The following is an 18,339-nucleotide window of genomic DNA, read 5'->3' on the forward strand; positions in this document are numbered from 1 at the left end:
AAGAAGCCAGAGAAAAAAGACATGTCACATACAAAGGAAAATAAATAAAAATGACATTAAATTTCTTGCTAAAAACAATGCAGGTGAAAAGATAGCAGGGCAACATCTCTGAAGTACTGAGAAAAAGAAACTATTCTGAGAATTCTATACCCAGCAAAAATATCTTCCCAAATCAAAGGTGAAATAAAAGTCTTTTTCAGATACAAAAGCTGGGAAAAATTCACCTACACTATTTAAAAAAATTTAAAAACCTACACTATTTAAAAAAAAAAAATTGTAAGCGAATTCCTCAGATGGGGGGAAAAAAGGTAACCAATGGTAATAAGGATCTCCACAAAGGATTGATGAGCACCAGAAATGGTAACTAAGTGGGTAACTATACACAGCAAAAGCACAAAGAACATGGAGAAATGAAAGTACACTCTTACAATGCTCTTAAGAAAGTAGAAAAAGAACAGCAAGTTATACCCAGTGTAGGCACTTAAGGGAAAGACTAAAACTCAGAGAAGAAATAAATGAAATTTTAAAAAACAGAAAAATGAAAAAAATCAATGAAACCAAAATCTGGTTCTTTGACATTAATAAAATTGATCATTTCTAGTTAAACTCAAAGGGGGGGGTACAAATTATCAATATCAGGAATAGAACAGGAGACATTGCTATAGATTATGCAGATATCAGAAGGATAATCAAGGAACCAACAAACAACTTTATACAAACAAACCAACTTTTCTGCAGGTTTGAACTTACTTCCCGATAAAAAAACTTAAAAAAAAAATATCAGTCAGGGGATGGCTGTGAGTTGATAACTGCTAAAGCTGACTTAAAAGCTGAGTGATGGAAAAAAATTAAAATTAAAAAAAGAAAAAAAAAGCTGAGCGATGGTCCATGAGAGTTCATTATACTCATCTTTCTACTCTTTAATATGTATAAATTGTCCATAATGGAAAAGTTTTCTTAAATAAATAAAAGCCATCCATTTGCTAAAATATGGCACAAATGAACTTATCTATGAAACAGATTCAAAGACATAGTGAATGGACTTGTGGTTGCCAAGGGGGAGAGGGTGTGCAGGAGGGATGGACTGGGAGTTTGGGATTAGCAGATGCAAACTATCATATATAGAATGGATAAACAAGGTCCTACTGTATAGCACAGGGAACTATATTCAATATCCTGTGATAAACCAAAATGGAAAAAATATGAAAAAGAATGTGTGTGTGTATATATATATATATATATATATACACACACACACAATTGAATCACTTTGTTATACAGCAGAAATTAACCCAACACTGTAAATCAATATACTTGAATTAAAAAAAAAATTCACCCATCTGAAGTGAAAATAAAAGAAAATTTTCAGAGGATCGTCATTCCTGGCACAAAGGGATATGAATCTTGAGGACTCTGAGTCCCAAATCTACTGACTCAACCTATTATGTTCAGGTATTATCCATAAACTCTTACCCCTGGATTTTGAATCTAACTCTTCTTCACTCTTGTCTTTCATCCATTGCCTAGAAATATAGACGTACTTCCCCACCTCTGTAAATTCTAAGTTTTCAATGTAGAATATATTTGCAGATAAATAAGCATGCTTTTCATAATTTTAGAAAAAGAACTATCATTAAAATTCAATGTTTTCCTTAATTCCATATGCTCATAACTATTTAAAATCTTTTCCCCAAATATCTCTTGACAGAGTTCAAATTAGTCCAAGATAACTATATTTTCATCTCATCTTCTACAGGTAAAAACTGACCACAGCAAAAAAAATACTCAAATTATTTTTAAATGAGCCATTACACATGGTGCACTGCCTACAACAATCTATGTTCATACTTTTCTAAATACAATTCTTGACTGTATTATCTCACTACTCTTTTTATAAGTGTTATTTCTCTGAAATTTAACTTACTTTTTGAGGCAAAGTTCTACTTTTTAAGGCAAAGTTCTTAAGTCTTACCAAACTTTACCAAAGATGCAATGTTAAAAATAATTTAAGTAATTCAAATTAAAAGTTGCTCTAAAAGTCACCAATTATTATTCTCTATAAACATATTATACTTCATAGGAAATTACTAAGAATTCACTCGTCACATAAACTTTTAGTAAAACCCAGTGGGACAACTGCAACAGCTTACATTTAAAACATATACATATCATAAATGTATAAATTTTAAAAACATGTACATATATAGAAAGCCCTTAACATTTTTATGACATCATGAAGATAAAAATCTATATAACATATTTCAAAACATATTATTTATCAAGATGAAAATACATATTAAATACTATTCTACCATTTACCCAGTTAGATATTTAAAACATTAATATCAAACTTCTAAAATCCATTTAACTTACAGAAGTATAACTTCCGGTGGTTTGCTTGAGGGCATGTGCTTTTTAATCAAGTCAATTTCTAGATCATAAAAAACAAAGAAATTTTTCTTACCAATAGCACTGTATCATCATTCTTTCCAACTGTTGATATTAGCAGAGCTTTCAAAAGCCGGCTCTTAATAACAAAAATAAAATGAAACTAAGCATAAAAATCCATTCAAATGACAATTTTCTGCCACATACTTGTTTGGGTTCTTTTTGAACTGTTTTCAAAGTGACTAAGACATTAAAATTTAGGATTTTTTAATGCTCCAATTTTAAATGGGTTTTCAGAAGACATACCTTCTGCCACCTGACTGTCACTGCAGAGCTCCTATTACTTGAATAAATCATATCTAGCTAGCATACTGAAGTCCCAATTCCATGGTGCATGACTGAGCCTTGATGTTATCTAAATAGCAAGCAGCTTATAGGCTATTGTGCTTAACCAAACCCTTCCTTGCATTTACAATGAACCTGATTTTTTTGTGTGAGTAAAAACAGCAGCACAGGACAAAGTGAAGCTATCAGGAATAAATCACACAAAATCTAATGCTAATTTTTGTGAAAGTTAACTCATTTTTTCATATTATGTAATTACTAAGAACCATTTAAGGTATAGTCTTAAACCTAGGGTTAAGAGTCAGATCTCATTTCCTAAAACAAGATGAGCTGGCCTTAACAAGCACAGAATCCCCACACCTAAGGCATCTTTGCTTCAAACCTGAGTTTCGCATGAGCTGTAACAATATTATAGTATTATATGTGGAAGGTTTTCTTTGAGGATACTCAATGTATGTGCTTAGATTTCCAAAGTAGGTAATTTTATGAGGTGAATTAGGGAATGAATGATCTGCCACTCAAGTAAAACCTCAAGCAAATTCTGAATAAATATTTTTAATTTAATTTTTTACTTCTGTTGGTATTTGCCAATTTCAGGGAAACTGAAGTTAAAAAAATAAAATTAGGGCTTTCCTGGTGGCGCAGTGGTTGAGAGTCCGCCTGCCAATGCAGGGGACACAGGTTCATGCCCCGGTCCGGGAAGATCCCACATGCCACGGAGCGGCTAGGCCCATGAGCTGTGGCCGCTGAGCCTGCGCGTCCGGAGCCTGTGCTCCGCAATGGGAGAGGCCGCAACAGTGAGAGGCCCGCGTACCACACACACACAAATTAAATTAAAAATGTACTATTCAATATTTGCAAAACTAAATAAGTATTAAAAATTCTCAAATGATATTTTTTATAAGTTTGGAACATGTACTTCTTAAGTTTTAAAAATTAAAACTGCACTAAAACTTTTGGGCCACCTTGTATTGTTGAAAAACAAAATGAATCATCCCACTTTATTTTGTAGTTCTAGGTTTTTTCCTGAGAATTAAACATACCTATACATGTTAAATAAAGATTTGATAAACACACCTTTCAGAACCACAAAACAAAGGGTGTTTCAAAGATTCTGAAGTATAAACAGCAAAGCCAGCATTCTGTATTATTTCATCAATATTTCAATCAATATTATTTCATTGTCAAATTTGTAGCATCCACAGCAATTAAGATGACTTTCTGCAATTCAAAAGCGTTCTACCTTTACAACTGAAATATGCCCTATTAATATAAAATCCTAACTCTACTCACTGTCCAACCTTAATTTTAGTATCTATACAAATATTTGTGTAAAAAGAATGACAAAATCTCAATCTCCCAACAACAGTAACCAAATTGTGACAACTTTATGAGGGCAAAACTGAACACTTCAAGTCAGCTCCTAACAATAAGAATGACATAATATAATTTAATGAATACATGGAAATTTTACGAGGATACCAGCTAAATCTTAACAAAGCTCTACTCAATACCCATTTTATCACTTCCCATCTTGAACTTTCTCTTATAATACATGCTTTTGTTTCTGTGTTTAGGCTTAAGGAAGACCATTGTATCCAATATACACCAAACTAAAACTGTATTTACATTTGTAAAATGCAGTCTTTGTAAAATTATTTTTTTTTGTAAGTTATAAAACAATGTGATAGCTGTAACAAAATAAGTTATAATTAGGAAAGATAATGCAATTTTCTGTCTTAGGGTCAATTCAAGAACATTAAGAGTCATAACCTAACCTGCACTATAACATACATGCATACATTTTTATCACTTTTATTATATACGCTATTTAAAGAAAGAAATCAACCCATTTATTCAGAGAAACCCCATGTGGTAAGACTATCATTAGACAAAATAATGGCTTTGAGTATTAGAGTCAACTGTATAGTATTTAATCAGTAAAAACTGGGAGAAGGTACCTTTGGACTGACAAATGGTATCTATGCTTTATTCTCATTATTAAAAAAAGGAAATGAGTAAAATATATAATTTATATACAGCATAATTAAGTTTGCATAATTAAGTTTGTCTACTTAATATGAATGAGAGATTTTTTTCATTTATTCAAGTTACTTTGAACTTAAAACTTTTGTACTTCCCCTTAAACCTTCCTCATGTATGTGACTTTCTAAAACTCCATACTCAAGGACTGAGAGTTATGAAAGTATTATAATTGCTAGATTGATTTCAAAATCTTACCATCTATTATGAAAAATGCTACAGCAGACAACTGAAAGCAGTAGAAAGGCTCACTATGATAAGACCAGTCCTAAAGAGTGAATATTCAAAACTGGCAGAACCAAAAAGGCCTCAAAAGAAAACTGGCACCCACCCCTAAGACAACCAAAGGATGAATATATCTGTAAATTGGTGACGTAACTATCAGGGGTAACAGTGTGTCAGGATGGGAATGAGGGAGACTTTCGTGCTCTTTGAATGCTTTCACCATCTATGTGCAATAATATTTTTAAATAGTTAAAGAAAGAAAGGAAAGGAAGAAGGCTGAGCATATGTACAGAATTCTAATTCTACCACACGTGGCAAACTGTGGGCCTGAACTTGTAGGACCCTCCAGATGGTCTCTATCAGACCATTCCACTCTCTTTGCCTGGATGCACTCTTATTGTTATTTTACCCCAGACAAGGTAAAGTACCATTTTGAAGGCTCCTTTAACAAGCATATTTCAAGAAAGCTACAGTTAGCTATTTTTATTTTTCTGTCTCCTCCATATTTTGGCTCCACTGAGGAAAAGTACTAGCCAGTGATACAGCATAAGCAACAGCAAATTCTAAATTATTTTATCAAACTAATTCAACTATAAGTATTAAGTGAGCATATATGACATATTCACTACTATATTAGGAACAGTAGGAGATATATAACTTTATCCCAAAATACAAAAATACAAAACAAAAACAAATGAAAAGAGTACACAACTCAAGAATCAGCTTCAACTTGTTCTTAAATGTCAATTAATTCAACACGAACTATTTTGCAAGTTCCTTCACCCATCTTCGTTTCAACTTCTCCACTAAAATGAGACGGTTGTAATACTGGGTTGGCCAAAAAGTTTGTTTGGGTTTTTCTGTAACATTTTACAGAAAACCCGTACGAACTTTTTGGCCAACCCAATAACTCATGATTTACTCCAACCATGAAAGCTTCTGAGCTACACAAGTATCGCCTGTGTATATAGGCTTCTCTTGCACTCTTTCACCACTAGGTGACGTTCCAACATTGGTAAGAAAAGAGGCTGACAGTTTTCACAAGCCTTAGCAAGGCAATCGCTGATCAAGAATGATTAAAGGTAAGAAATTTTATAGTTTTTTTTTAGTACGAATGGAAATACTAATAAGAGAAAGTAGGAGTTGCCTATAATAGAACTTCTATTTCATGTGTCTCAGTGGAAAAATAAGACATGGCAATAAACATAAAACATATGATAATGGGATGGAAAGGCAGGTATATTATTCCCTTTATAAAGATTACTGCCAAATTCACAATCATCTGAAACTAGAATTTAGGGATCTTACAATGCTGTAGAACCAGGGAGGGGGAAAACAGTAACAATTAAAGAGTACATGATCCTATTAGAAAACAAGATGAGGTAAAGTATGAAATTACGTGATAAAACATTATTTGCCTATTAAATTGGCACACACACACAAAAAAAGAGCACCTTTATACACTGCTGTTAAGAGTGCATATGTACTAGCTTTTTGGAAAACCAATTGTCAGTATACAAAAATTTAAACTTCCTACATACTTTGATCCAACAATCCCAATTAGAAATCCATGTCACATGTACCTATACATGTATGTTACTACTAACAGTTTCTTCAAATTCCTCTCTGCATTGTTAGACTTATGAAATAGACTATAAATGTTTTGTGCTTTTTTTTTCTTTAGGGGTGAAAGTGGGTACCTACAAACAAACAAGCCTAGCTGAAACAAATGAGAGTATTTTAAAACACGCACAAAAGAAATTGTGTGCCATGGGCATTTAATACAATAGGAACTGACAAATCAAGAGCTCTAGTAACAGGGTCCAGTGGTTAAGAATTCACCTTCCAATGCAGGGGACACGGGTTTTGATCCCTGGTCAACCCTGGTCGGGGAACTAAGATCCCACATGCCGCAGGGCAACTCAGCCCACGAGCCACAACTAGAGAGCCCATGTGCCACAACTACTGAGCCCGTGCGCTCTGGAGCCCACGTGCCACTACGAAAAGCCCGTGCACCGCAACGAAGATCCCATGTGCCGCAACTAAGACCCAACGCAGCCTAATTAATTATTTATTTTTAAAAAGAGTTCTAATAACAACTGTATAAATAAACCAAATTGTTTGTTTGTGCCTAAGTCCCCAAACTAAAAGTTACACTTTTAGGGGTAAGGGATTAAGAGGTACAAATTATTACGTATAAAGTAAGTTACAAGGGTATATTGTATAACATGGGGAATATAGCCAATATTTTATAATAACTATAAATGAAGTATAATCACTATATTGAATCACCATATTGTACATCTGTAACATATAATATTGTACATCAACTATATTTCAACTAAAAAAAAGTTACACTTTTCAGAGGTAAGGTAAGGGTTCTTGTTAAGCAATATATACGTGAATGTTTCTTCCATTTTAATGCAAATTAGTGACTATTTCTTCTAAAATGTAATGCTATTAATCCAATCCCTAATAACTTGTTTGACATTTCAATCAGCAATTTAAAAGGTGGTCTTTGAAATTTAAACATCCATTAATTCTAAGACTCGTATTTTCCACATTTTAGCATAGTTAAAATCGGGATATAACTTACAGATGAAATCTTACTGCTGCAGTTGACAGGTAACCGTGGTGACGCAGTGATCAATGCATGCACACACTCAAAGTTGGTGTCAACTGGTTATAGCATTGTCTTTTCAGTTGAGTAAAGTGCATTATTGGCAGTACAATGCTGAGTTTAAATTGATTATTAAAAATATTCAAAAATATTACACTGTAGTTGCATACTGAAACAAGAAGTAATCATTTGCACAGAAAAGTATCAAAATAGAGCAGCAGAGTGGAAAGGAAGAACTAGGATCAGAAGGGGCGGGGGGATAGGGAAAGGTAGAGAAGGAAAAAGGAAGAACAGAAGAACTTTCCGGAGAATTATACTTCTAAATCTTCAGTATGTTAAGGAGTCACACATAGACTACAGATATGTTCATTTTTCTTATAACAACAAACTCCAAAATAATTTTTCTTCACTAACTCAGCATATGTCACTTCAGGATTCCTGTATTATGCTTACAAGAAAACAAAATTATGTCACTTCAGGATTCCTGTATTATGCTTACAAGAAAACAAAATTATGTCACTTCAGGATTACTGTATTATGCTTACAAGAAAACAAAATTAGTTTTACTCATGATCTATACTATAGTATGGTTCACATTTCATTTTTCCAAACATTATAAAGGCTCAACCTCAAAGAAGCACAAAATCACCAGGAAACCATTCTGTACAAAAAGTACAATCCTGCAAATTTCCACTTACAACTGATAGGCACCTGGATCAACTTTTTTCAATTATGTGAATTTTTTTCCGCTTTACTCCTTTTCCCCAATTTGAAACCTACTCATGCTGATTCAGCACAGAAAGGAAGTATAAAGGCCTTAACATTTTCATTCAGCAAATATTTCAATAATACAGAACTTTAAGTTACTGCTGAAGAGGATAACGGCCTTACTCATGGTACAACCATCACAGAAATCTAAACTTCCTCATCTCCTATGGTCATTCTATAATCCATTATTCAGGATTAAAAAAAAAAAAATCAATGTATTTGGGTACTATGTCAACCGTAGTAATAGTGACTGACATTTGAAAAGGGATTTTTAGTTTACAAAATATTATCATTTACCAGTTTTCAATCAATACTGTCTTTTAAAAACAGGAAAAAAAATAATCTTCACTTAACTAAGATTAGCATTTTTCACCTTCCCTAGAAAGTCAAGCACGGGGTGACTTTATACCGAAAAGCCTTGCCAACAAATTAATGTAGACAGCACCATCCATTTTCCAAAACTTCATCTGAAAGCAGCGTGTACTTGAAATACACGCTTTCATACGGAAAACAGCGTAGGTTCCTAAGACGGCCCGCAAATGACCTTTTTACCTCTCACAATGCTGCTGATCTACTTCATATTATACTAGCCTGGGTGTTGAGGCAGGTAGCCAGGTTACCAAGCCTCTACCTCCTCTGTCCACTTCTTATTAATATTCCCCAAGCCTCTACTTCCTCTGTCTACTTCTTAACTATTAATTCCTCCATGCTTCTCTCTCTGTAACAATATCATGGGCAAAGGGTGGCACCACTGGCCCATCTAGAGTGGCAACCACCAATCAGTATTGTCAGCACTGCTCTCTCAGGAGCTCCAGACCCACGGATTCAAACATCTACAGTCCATGTTTGCAGACAGCTAAATTCAAATGGCTTGTTTCAACTTTCTTCCAAAAACCTGCCCTCTCACCTGCTGCTGCCACTACCAATTCCCTCTACTCCTTTAACGAATATGACTTGCCTAAAAAGCCATGCTAGGAAATTGGAAGTCATCCTAGACTCCTTCCTATCCCACACCTTCTACATCCATCTGGGCACTAAGTCTTATCATTCCTACCTTTCTCAAACCCATCTCACCCCACCCTATCTGCACTGGCATGCCTCACCTTGGGTCCTGCTCCCCTCTCCAGTCTCCCTCATTCTAATCAATATACGAACTTGATGTGATCGTTTCTCTCTGCTTAAAATTTCAAGGGCTTCCTACTGTCTGCAGCAGCATTTCCCAGCTGCAAGTCCCTCCAAAATATATATATATATTTTTTTGGCGGTACGTGGGCCTCTCACCGCTGTGGCCTCTCCCGCCGTGGAGCACAGGCCCCAGACGCGCAGGCCCAGCAGCCATGGCTCACGAGCCCAGCCGCTTCGCAGCACGTGAGATCCTCCTGGACCGGGGCACGAACCCGCGTCCCCTGCATCAGCAGGCGGACTCCCAACCACTGCGTCACCAGGGAAGCCCCAAAATAAAAAAATTTTAAAGGCATTGACTGCTCATATACATTGAAGAAAAGTACTGCATTAAACAAAGTTAAGTAGCCCTCTTGCCAGCAAGACTTTGGAAAGTCTTACAACACACGATACTATTATGTGTTTGCCTACCATGGGAAGCTGGGGCAAAAGAGAGACCCAATTGGGCTCCAAGGACAAAGTCACAACTAATTGGGAGACATAAAATCCTTCAGAACCTGGCCCTGCCTAGTTGTCAACATCACCTTCCATTCATCAATGGTTATTATTCACCTCCTACAAACCTTACATCCCATCTATACAGAACACAATTTGCTGTTCCTCAAAGAGCCCTACTGATTCCTGATTCCATTCTTTTATATACATCATTCCTTCTGCTAAGAATGCCGTTCCCTAACTTAGGCTGGCTGAAGAGTTCCTGTGAGTCCTTCCAGCCCCTGGTCAGTTATTTTCTCTACTAAGCTTTGATTGTCCCTTCCACCCCGCAGCAGACTTGTCCCACCTCTGTCGCTCCTCTACACGTGTCAGAGCAGTCAGCACTTGTCTCACAATATTGGGCTTACAGACTAAAAACAGACTTAAAGTTGGGAAGCAGGCCAGCACCCAGCAACATAGCTGACTGAATCAGACAGGGCAAGACAGGAGGTGAGTGTGAAGAAGGGGTAAAATCTTCCATTTTTCTGGGCAAAATTTCACAACAAAGTAAATTTTGTTTTTGCCCCACTCCCACATCTCATCCCTATGCCCCTTTCCCTTTCCTGACTCTCGCAACACCCTCTCTCCAGGTCCTTAGTGACCTCACCTAACTCTATACAACCGCCACCACAAGACTATGCTCATCAGTATCAACTACTTCCTCATCCAGTTCATCAAGAGTTATTCTGTTCAGAAGTTAATACATAAATGGGTTACAGCTTCTCAAAGCTGGCAAATCTAAGATGAATCTCTAGGCAACAATTTATTTATTTACTTATTTATTTTGGACTGCACCATGAGGCATGCAGGATCTTAGTTCCCTGACCAGGGGTTGAACCCATGCCCCCCTGCAGTGGAAGCGTGGAGTCCTAACCACTGGACAGCCAGGGAAGTCCCCAAAATATTTTTTCTTTAAGCATGAAGGAGATACAGGGAGTGGACATTACGGTTCTACCACTCAGAGAGGCTGGCCCATAAAAATCTGGGAGTCCTCCTGACTGAGTCTCCCTGCTTCCCAGGAGCAGCAGTGGGCACTACTAGCAGAGACAGATGGAGCTGGTGCTATGGCAATCCTACGGATCACCCATTCTTTTTGGGTTGAAAAGTTTTATTTGCTTTAGAGACCAGTGATGGTCAGTTTTTCATTATTATGGACAGAAAGTCTCACCAACACGGTCACCGATGAACTTAAAACAGTGCCTCTAGGGCTTCCCTGGTGGCGCAGTGGTTGAGAGTCCACCTGCCAATGCAGGGGACGCGGGTTTGTGCCCCGGTATAGGAAGATCCCACATGCCGCGGAGCGGCTGGGCCCGTGAGCCATGGCCGCTGAGCCTGCGCGTCCGGAGCCCATGCTCCGCAACGGGAGAGGCAACAACAGTGAGAGGCCCGCATACTGCAAAAAAAAAGAAAGGAAACATAAAATCCTATTAAATAAACATATTTTTAAATTTTATAATGCAGCCAGGGAGAGAGACAACAGGTAACATTAACACAGAGGATGGGGGAAAAAGAGACTACAAACACACCCAGAAACATCAAGATAAAAATATACATCAAATGTACATTAGAGACCCATGAAATTAACATCTTGAGCTTTATGGGATGTCACTACCAAAGATGCAAAATCATGGTATTTTTGCTATAAAAGCCTGAATTAAACAGTATGTCATTATTGCCTGCTGCTCCAGTTGAGAAAAAGCAATCCTCAATCACAACCCACACACACACTCTCTCACGACACACAGATACACACAGGAGTGTGACTTGTTTTGAATATGTTAAATGTTATTAAACTAATTAATAATAGTAATTTACCAATTACTGAGCCTCTTATCCTCACAATTCTCTATATTTTATTACCTCCATTCAGCCAATGAAGAAGCTAAATAGGGTTAAGGGACTACAGAGCTAGTAAGTGATGAGGCTAGAATTCAAAATCACTTGTGTATGGCTCTGAGGCCACATTTTAACCAATACACATGCCCTCTCCCAGGGCATATGACTGTTAAATCTTTAGTCACCATAACATTTCTTTAACGACTGGCGTTTTCTTACTGTGCTATCCCCAGAGTGATATTTAAGTTCAAATACTTTAAATTTCATGGAAAACATTAACTTACAGAGTTGTTTTTAAATAAGGCAAATCTTGCTAGCAGTAAAGAGACATTAACTCTTAAAAACACTGATAGTCAGGGCTTCCCTGGTGGCACAGTGGTTAAGAATCCACCTGCCAAGGCAGGGTAAACGGGTTCGAGCCCTGGTCCAGGAAGATCCCACATGTCACGAAGCAACTAAGCCCATGTGCCACAACTACTGAAGCCCGCACGCCTAGAGCCTGTGCTCCACAACAAGAGAAGCCACCGCAATGAGAAGCCTGCACACCGCAACAAAGAACAGCCCCCACTCGCCGCAACTAGAGAAAGCCGGGGAGCAGCAACAAAGACACAACACAGCCAAAACAAAATAAACAAAACAAACAAAAACAAAAAACACTGATAGTAGCTGAATATCCATCTAGAATTATAAAAAGTACCAACAGTGCCCCAATAATCCCAACTTTATTACTTAGCCCTTTAATTATGCTAAGTTTTTTGTGTGGTATAGAACACCCAGTATAACCCTAAGAAATAGCAGATTTTCCTAAACACCTAATTTCTTTCTCCATTATTCACACTGTGGAATCACATTACATATGGATTTAATTACAATTCAACTATCTGTGCTGCAAGAAAAAAGAAAAACAAGAGAGAAAAATACTCTAAATAATGGTGGCAGGACGCTTGCCCTCACATCCTTGTCCCAGAGTGAGCATGCAGCGGAGACTAAATCTGGTGTTCCTTGGTCAATCCAAAGCACATAACCGATTATGATTCCAGAAAAAAGTAACCTATACTAATAGCTGAAGAAAAAACTAGCTGTGAGAATTGAAAAACCATATGTCAGTTAACCAGTTTTCAAATTGGTGCCTTCCTAAATGACTTTTTCATGGGTAATTTTGACTTCACAGGATTTTTATCTTAAATGAGAATGTAGGCCCAAAGCCCCTACATAAAAGGGGATTTCATTTTACTCAGCTGTTTAGATCAGAAAGAATTAGGAACCAAAATACTTGTCTTTTATATATCAAAGTAAGTTACTAACATATTTTTCATCCTACTTTACAAATAGGAAAAATAGAGCAATAGGGATGCTGTAAAGAAGCCATGCTAGACACATGTGGGAGTTGTTCCATGACTTATTTTAAAATAAACTAAAAATGTAATAGAAGTCTGTCAAGTGATCAAAATCAATCCTTTAAAGTTGGTTCTCAATAAGAAAAAAAAAAACACCCCACAAAACATACATTGAGTTTTGAGATGTGCCATTACTACAGAGTACAAACTAAAGACAAGGGTGAAAAGAACACCCAACTAATAGGAAGCTTCTCCTTTACCAACATGCTGTCACTTACCTCTCCAGACATCAGTTTCCTTTTCTATAAAAAGAAGGGGCTAGTCTAAATAACCTACAACCACTCAGCATTATTATTTTCCAATCTCATACCTCCTTATTTCAATGTCCAACTCATAAATTCCTTTGTGAAAAAAATTAAAAAACAACAAAAAAACAGGAGTCAATCGAGCTTGCTATCACTGAGGCAGACCTGTCTTTCACCTCATCACCCAACAACAGATATAAATAAATTTTATTAATAATTTCTGAGAAAGATTATATAGATATCAGCGTGTTCCACATCATGTAATCAAGAAATTCTACTTTACAGTTAACTCACCTTTCCTGGAAATTATGCTTCTAATCTAACTAGTATCTGAGTGTCACTGGATATATATATATATATTTTTTTGGCCACGCTGTGCTGCTTGTGGTATCTTAGTTCCCCGACCAGGGATCGAACCCGGGCCCCGGGCAGTAGAAGCTCAGAGTCCTAACCACTGGACCTCCAGGGAATTCCCTCAATAGGTTATTTAAAAGCAAGATCCACAGCAAGTAAGTGAAAGAGTCAACAAGAGAGAAATTTTGATGAAGAGATTAATTACAAAAAAACAGATTAATTACAACTCACTTCATTCATCCCATCTTACATACAAAAAAACAGACTTCAAACACAGGGTACTACTTTCTTCCTGCATTCCCAGCTCATACTAGCATTAGTGGCCTTTGGTGATAGATAAGATAAAAGATGCATTTTCACCTGTAACTTCAAAGATACATGCCTCTGAGAAGCTCCATTTTCATAAATCTATGTGGACCCTTCCCTTGGGGAGACACATACATAAGGTACATAAGTCCTTTTTTAATTTGGACAGTCTCAAAGTTTGCTATTTGAGTTAATATTTTACAATCTCAGACCTAGCAAAGGCCCCAATACAAGCCTGTGGGTTGAAGATATTACGAGGCCTGGTGTTGGGATAGCTCTCTGGAAACTCTTCAGCAATCCTCATCCTCAACTTTCCTCTGTCTCAGATATTCGATTATTTGGACAACTCTCCCTTTCCTTCATTCCACTTTTCTCCCTTCTTACTGAGGACCAAAAAATCATTTTCAACTCACCATTATAACAGTGATCGTTTTTTCCAGTTACCATTTATTCATAACATTTCACATTACCTCTATTTTTAATCTTACTAATATGTTTTTAATGTTTTTAACTCAATTTTTATAATTACTAGTTACCATTAACTTCAGGACATTCTACCTTGTAACTGATACATACTTTTCTCCAGATTAAATAAGCCTAGAACCTTTTACTTTTTAACCTAAATCTTAAAATATGTAGCCCAATCCTGATCCTCTCTCATTTCTCTACTCTCAAAATATGAAGATCAACAACATTAAAGTAAGACTGTAATGATAATTTCCTTGCTTCTTGCTTGTTACCTGGACTAGTTAAGTGGGTTAATTAGAATATGGTTTTGATGACTACAGATTTACTCTCTCCAACAGGCCAGTTGGCTTCATTTCACACAGAAAAACTATGTTCTAAAACCAAAGACTAAATCCCATCAGCTAACTCTTAGATCCAGATTTAACCAGATGAGCTATACAGCACATTCAGAACACATTCCATCACCGGAACAAACCTTCTGGTTATGTATCAGGTAGACGTCAGACACTAAATTATCTTCCTTTAGCATACCACTGTGAGTTGTTTTAAGAATGTTGTCCAGTTAGTGATAAGCTGCTAACTCCTATTCAACTTAGGGTCTGTTCACAAGGTCCCCTACTTAGGTTACCCAGTATACCAGTGAACAAAAGCCAGCTTTAGATGAACCAAGTAATCAGTATCATTTTGAAATTCTACTTCTGTCTTCTAAAATTTTAGAAACTACAACCACCACCTCATTGTCATTCACAAGCATGAAGTTCCTATTTCCACCATCACCTAGACCAGTGGGAAAAATACAAAAACTAAAGACAAAACTCCACAGCATGCCCCATTATCATTCATCATTGCCCATTTCCTAGGACTGCTATCCATTTCAGCAATAAAGTATATTCACATTTAAAATCTTATATTCACAGTGGTTACAAAACCACCATGCTAAACAAGCACAGCCCTGATTCAGTATATGGAATGGAAGGGGGAAAGGAATATTTACTATGTGCCAGGAAGAGTGCTCCTTTCTTTACAAATGCTCTCAGCTAATCCTCAAAACTCTCTGATGTAAGTACTAGTATTCTCCTTTGTTAATTAAAAAAAAAAGAAGAAGAAATTAAAAGCAGAACAGGGAAGTTAAGCAACAGTATAAGGGACTTTCAACACAGCCAGAAACCTAGCTCTATGTTACTGTATGTGATGTAGAGGTTTCTATTTCTAGGTTTACCGGATTAGCTGCATGTGACTTTGAGCAACTTAACATCTCTGAACCTCAGTTTCCCCATCTGTAAAATGGGGTTTAAATGAGACAATTCACATCATGTTTAATTCAAAGCATAGTATACAGTAAGCTTACCCAATAACTATCAGCATTGGTCAAAGTCAATAGCTAGTTAAGAAAGTCAGATCAAACTCAGGTCTGATTCCCAAGTTCATGCTTCTTCTACTACAATATTCTGTAGCTGCAAACACACATTATTATCCACATAAGAATCCATACTCGGAATATAACAGATGGGAAACTGATGTTACCTAAATGAAATAACTATTTAGGGCTAACTAAACCAACAGAAGGATTTTAGCTCTAATAACTAATAAGCAGAACCAAGTAGAAAACTCATCAGAAAATACTGTTTAGACATTCAGGTTATAGTTTTGTTTTAACTACTGTGAAACTATTTTCCTATCTATATAGGAGTTTATCCTATTTATCTCAAATCAGTTGTAAATTAAAACTTTAACAACCAAAGCTACCCCAAATAAAGCTTCCTGGTCAGCATGGACGAAGAACTCTGCCCTCTTACTACATAATTTGAACACAGAGTCGAAGTGAAGCCTGTCAACTTTATTGCTACTTAATATTTTTATTTTTTTATAATTGTACTCCTTAGGAAGTAACGCAACCAACCAATGTCAACATTCTTCATATCCAATCCCCTGACCAAAAACAGGCTTTGCTGTTCTGATAATGTTCAAAAATCTCACTTAGCCGTCTCATCCTCATCTGCTTTAATGGTGGATAATGCAAAAACAAGGGTAGCAGCAAAAGTAAACTTTCTTAACAATTATTAATAATAGGCTTACTATTTCAAGCAACTTCCAGGAACTGACTTGCCTTTAAAAAGGGTCGCTAAACCAGAATGGGATGCCCGCATACATTTATTTTGGCAACTGTAGCCTATTCAGCAAAGCAACAATCCTCCTAAGAAAAGAATACCACATATATTCCAGTGAAACAAAATTAATAAATGTGCCTTGGTACTAAAAGGCTGAATTCTAAGCAAAGGTAGAGCTTTTTTTTTTTTTTTGTGGTATGCGGGCCTTCCACTGTTGTGGCCTCTCCTGTTGAGGAGCACAGGCTCCAGACGCGCAGGCTCAGCGGCCACAGCTCACGGGCCCAGCTGCTCCATAGCATGTGGGATCTTCCCGGACCAGGGCACGAACCCGTGTCCCCTGCATGGGCAGGCGTACTCTCAACCACTGCGCCACCAGGGAAGCCCGGTAGAGCATTTTTAACTAAGTAATCGCCCTTCAAAAGACAATCAAATCAGAACACCTTCACTTTAGCAACAAAGTCTTTAGAAAAGTATTCATTTTGCAATTATCTTAAACGTCCCTGCATTTCTTAGATTTTTAAAAAATTCTAACTTCCTGATTCATAGATCTAAAATAGTCATTACATACATAAACGTTCTACTCATTTCGTTTGGAATCACGTAGGAAACATAGGTTTCTGTTTCTAGGTTTACAACTCCATACCCATTCATTTTGCACTAATGTAACCATTCAATATAGCTCTAAAACACTGATGAAAAAGTAGTTAATTATCTGAGTGATTCATACCTCCTATGTCCAGACACCAAGATCCAAGGATGTCTCTGTCAGATCTGTGGGAAGAGGAAATGATAAACACCTGTCACAAAAGCTTTCCAAACTGGGAAGCTCTGAATTACTACTGTCAACCCCCAGTCAGATTCCCTCCGCTCCCCCTCCCCCCGCCCCCCGCAAAAAAAAAAAGAGGTCACATATCCACCAGAACCTAACTTTGCGAATGATGTGGGGAGAAGGAAAGGCTCTAAAGAGAGCGGCCATGGAGGTACTGGAGAAAGGGCCCCGGGTTTTTCTAGAGTCAAAGTGAGAGGCCTTAAGCAAGTCATAAGTCACTTTTCCTCTCTGGGCCTCACTTAGCTTAATGCGGTGACTGGCCAGGAGCTCCACTACTCCGTGGCTAAGGACGAAATGAAGATTCCTCAGTCAGCACCCGCACAAACCCATCAAGCGCCCTGCCAATACCCCTACCTTCGATCTCACCATCTCCCGTACTTTCTGAAAGGGCTGGACCACCATCTCACTCTCAAACCCAACACACTCGCCTTCCCCCCAAGCGGCGTGTCCCAACCAGGCCTTCACACCCACAACGTGGTGCCCTCCTCCGCGCCTCACCTGTCCCAGACAGACATTCCGCAGTCTTAACGCTCCTCTCCCCACACCACACACACCTTCCCCGAGAAGTGATGCCCCATTCCGGCTCCAGGAGGCCGACCACGAGCTCACCTGGTACCCGCCACCCCCGACAATACCATTCACCTCCTCCAACCTCCCACCGGCTCCACGCCCTGCTCACCCAGCCCTCCGACGCCTCGGGGAAGCTGGGGCCACTTACCCGGCACCGCCGCGCCGTCTCCTCGGCGGCCTC

The 18,339-nt window shown here is 37.7% G+C and overlaps 1 protein-coding gene across 5 annotated transcripts in view; it reads right to left on the reverse strand.

The window, feature by feature from the left end:
- Positions 1-18,339, reverse strand: part of ATP13A3 (ATPase 13A3) — a 79,301-nt gene extending 60,962 nt beyond the window's left edge. For 3 of the 5 annotated variants that reach the window (XM_024752128.1, XM_024752129.1, XM_024752130.1), the window contains exons 1-3: positions 18,307-18,339; positions 17,487-17,530; positions 2,465-2,527 (exon numbers count right to left, since the gene is read on the reverse strand). The gene's annotated coding sequence lies outside the window, so the exon portion shown is untranslated. Of the gene's footprint in view, positions 1-2,373; positions 2,432-2,464; positions 2,528-17,486; positions 17,531-18,306 lie in introns of all 5 variants that reach the window. The other 2 variants (XM_024752126.1, XM_024752127.1) reach the window with 2 other exon arrangements.

This window comes from Neophocaena asiaeorientalis, unplaced genomic scaffold (genome assembly GCF_003031525.2).
Source record: "Neophocaena asiaeorientalis asiaeorientalis breed wild unplaced genomic scaffold, Neophocaena_asiaeorientalis_V1.1 scaffold293, whole genome shotgun sequence".
Taxonomy (NCBI): domain Eukaryota; kingdom Metazoa; phylum Chordata; class Mammalia; order Artiodactyla; family Phocoenidae; genus Neophocaena; species Neophocaena asiaeorientalis.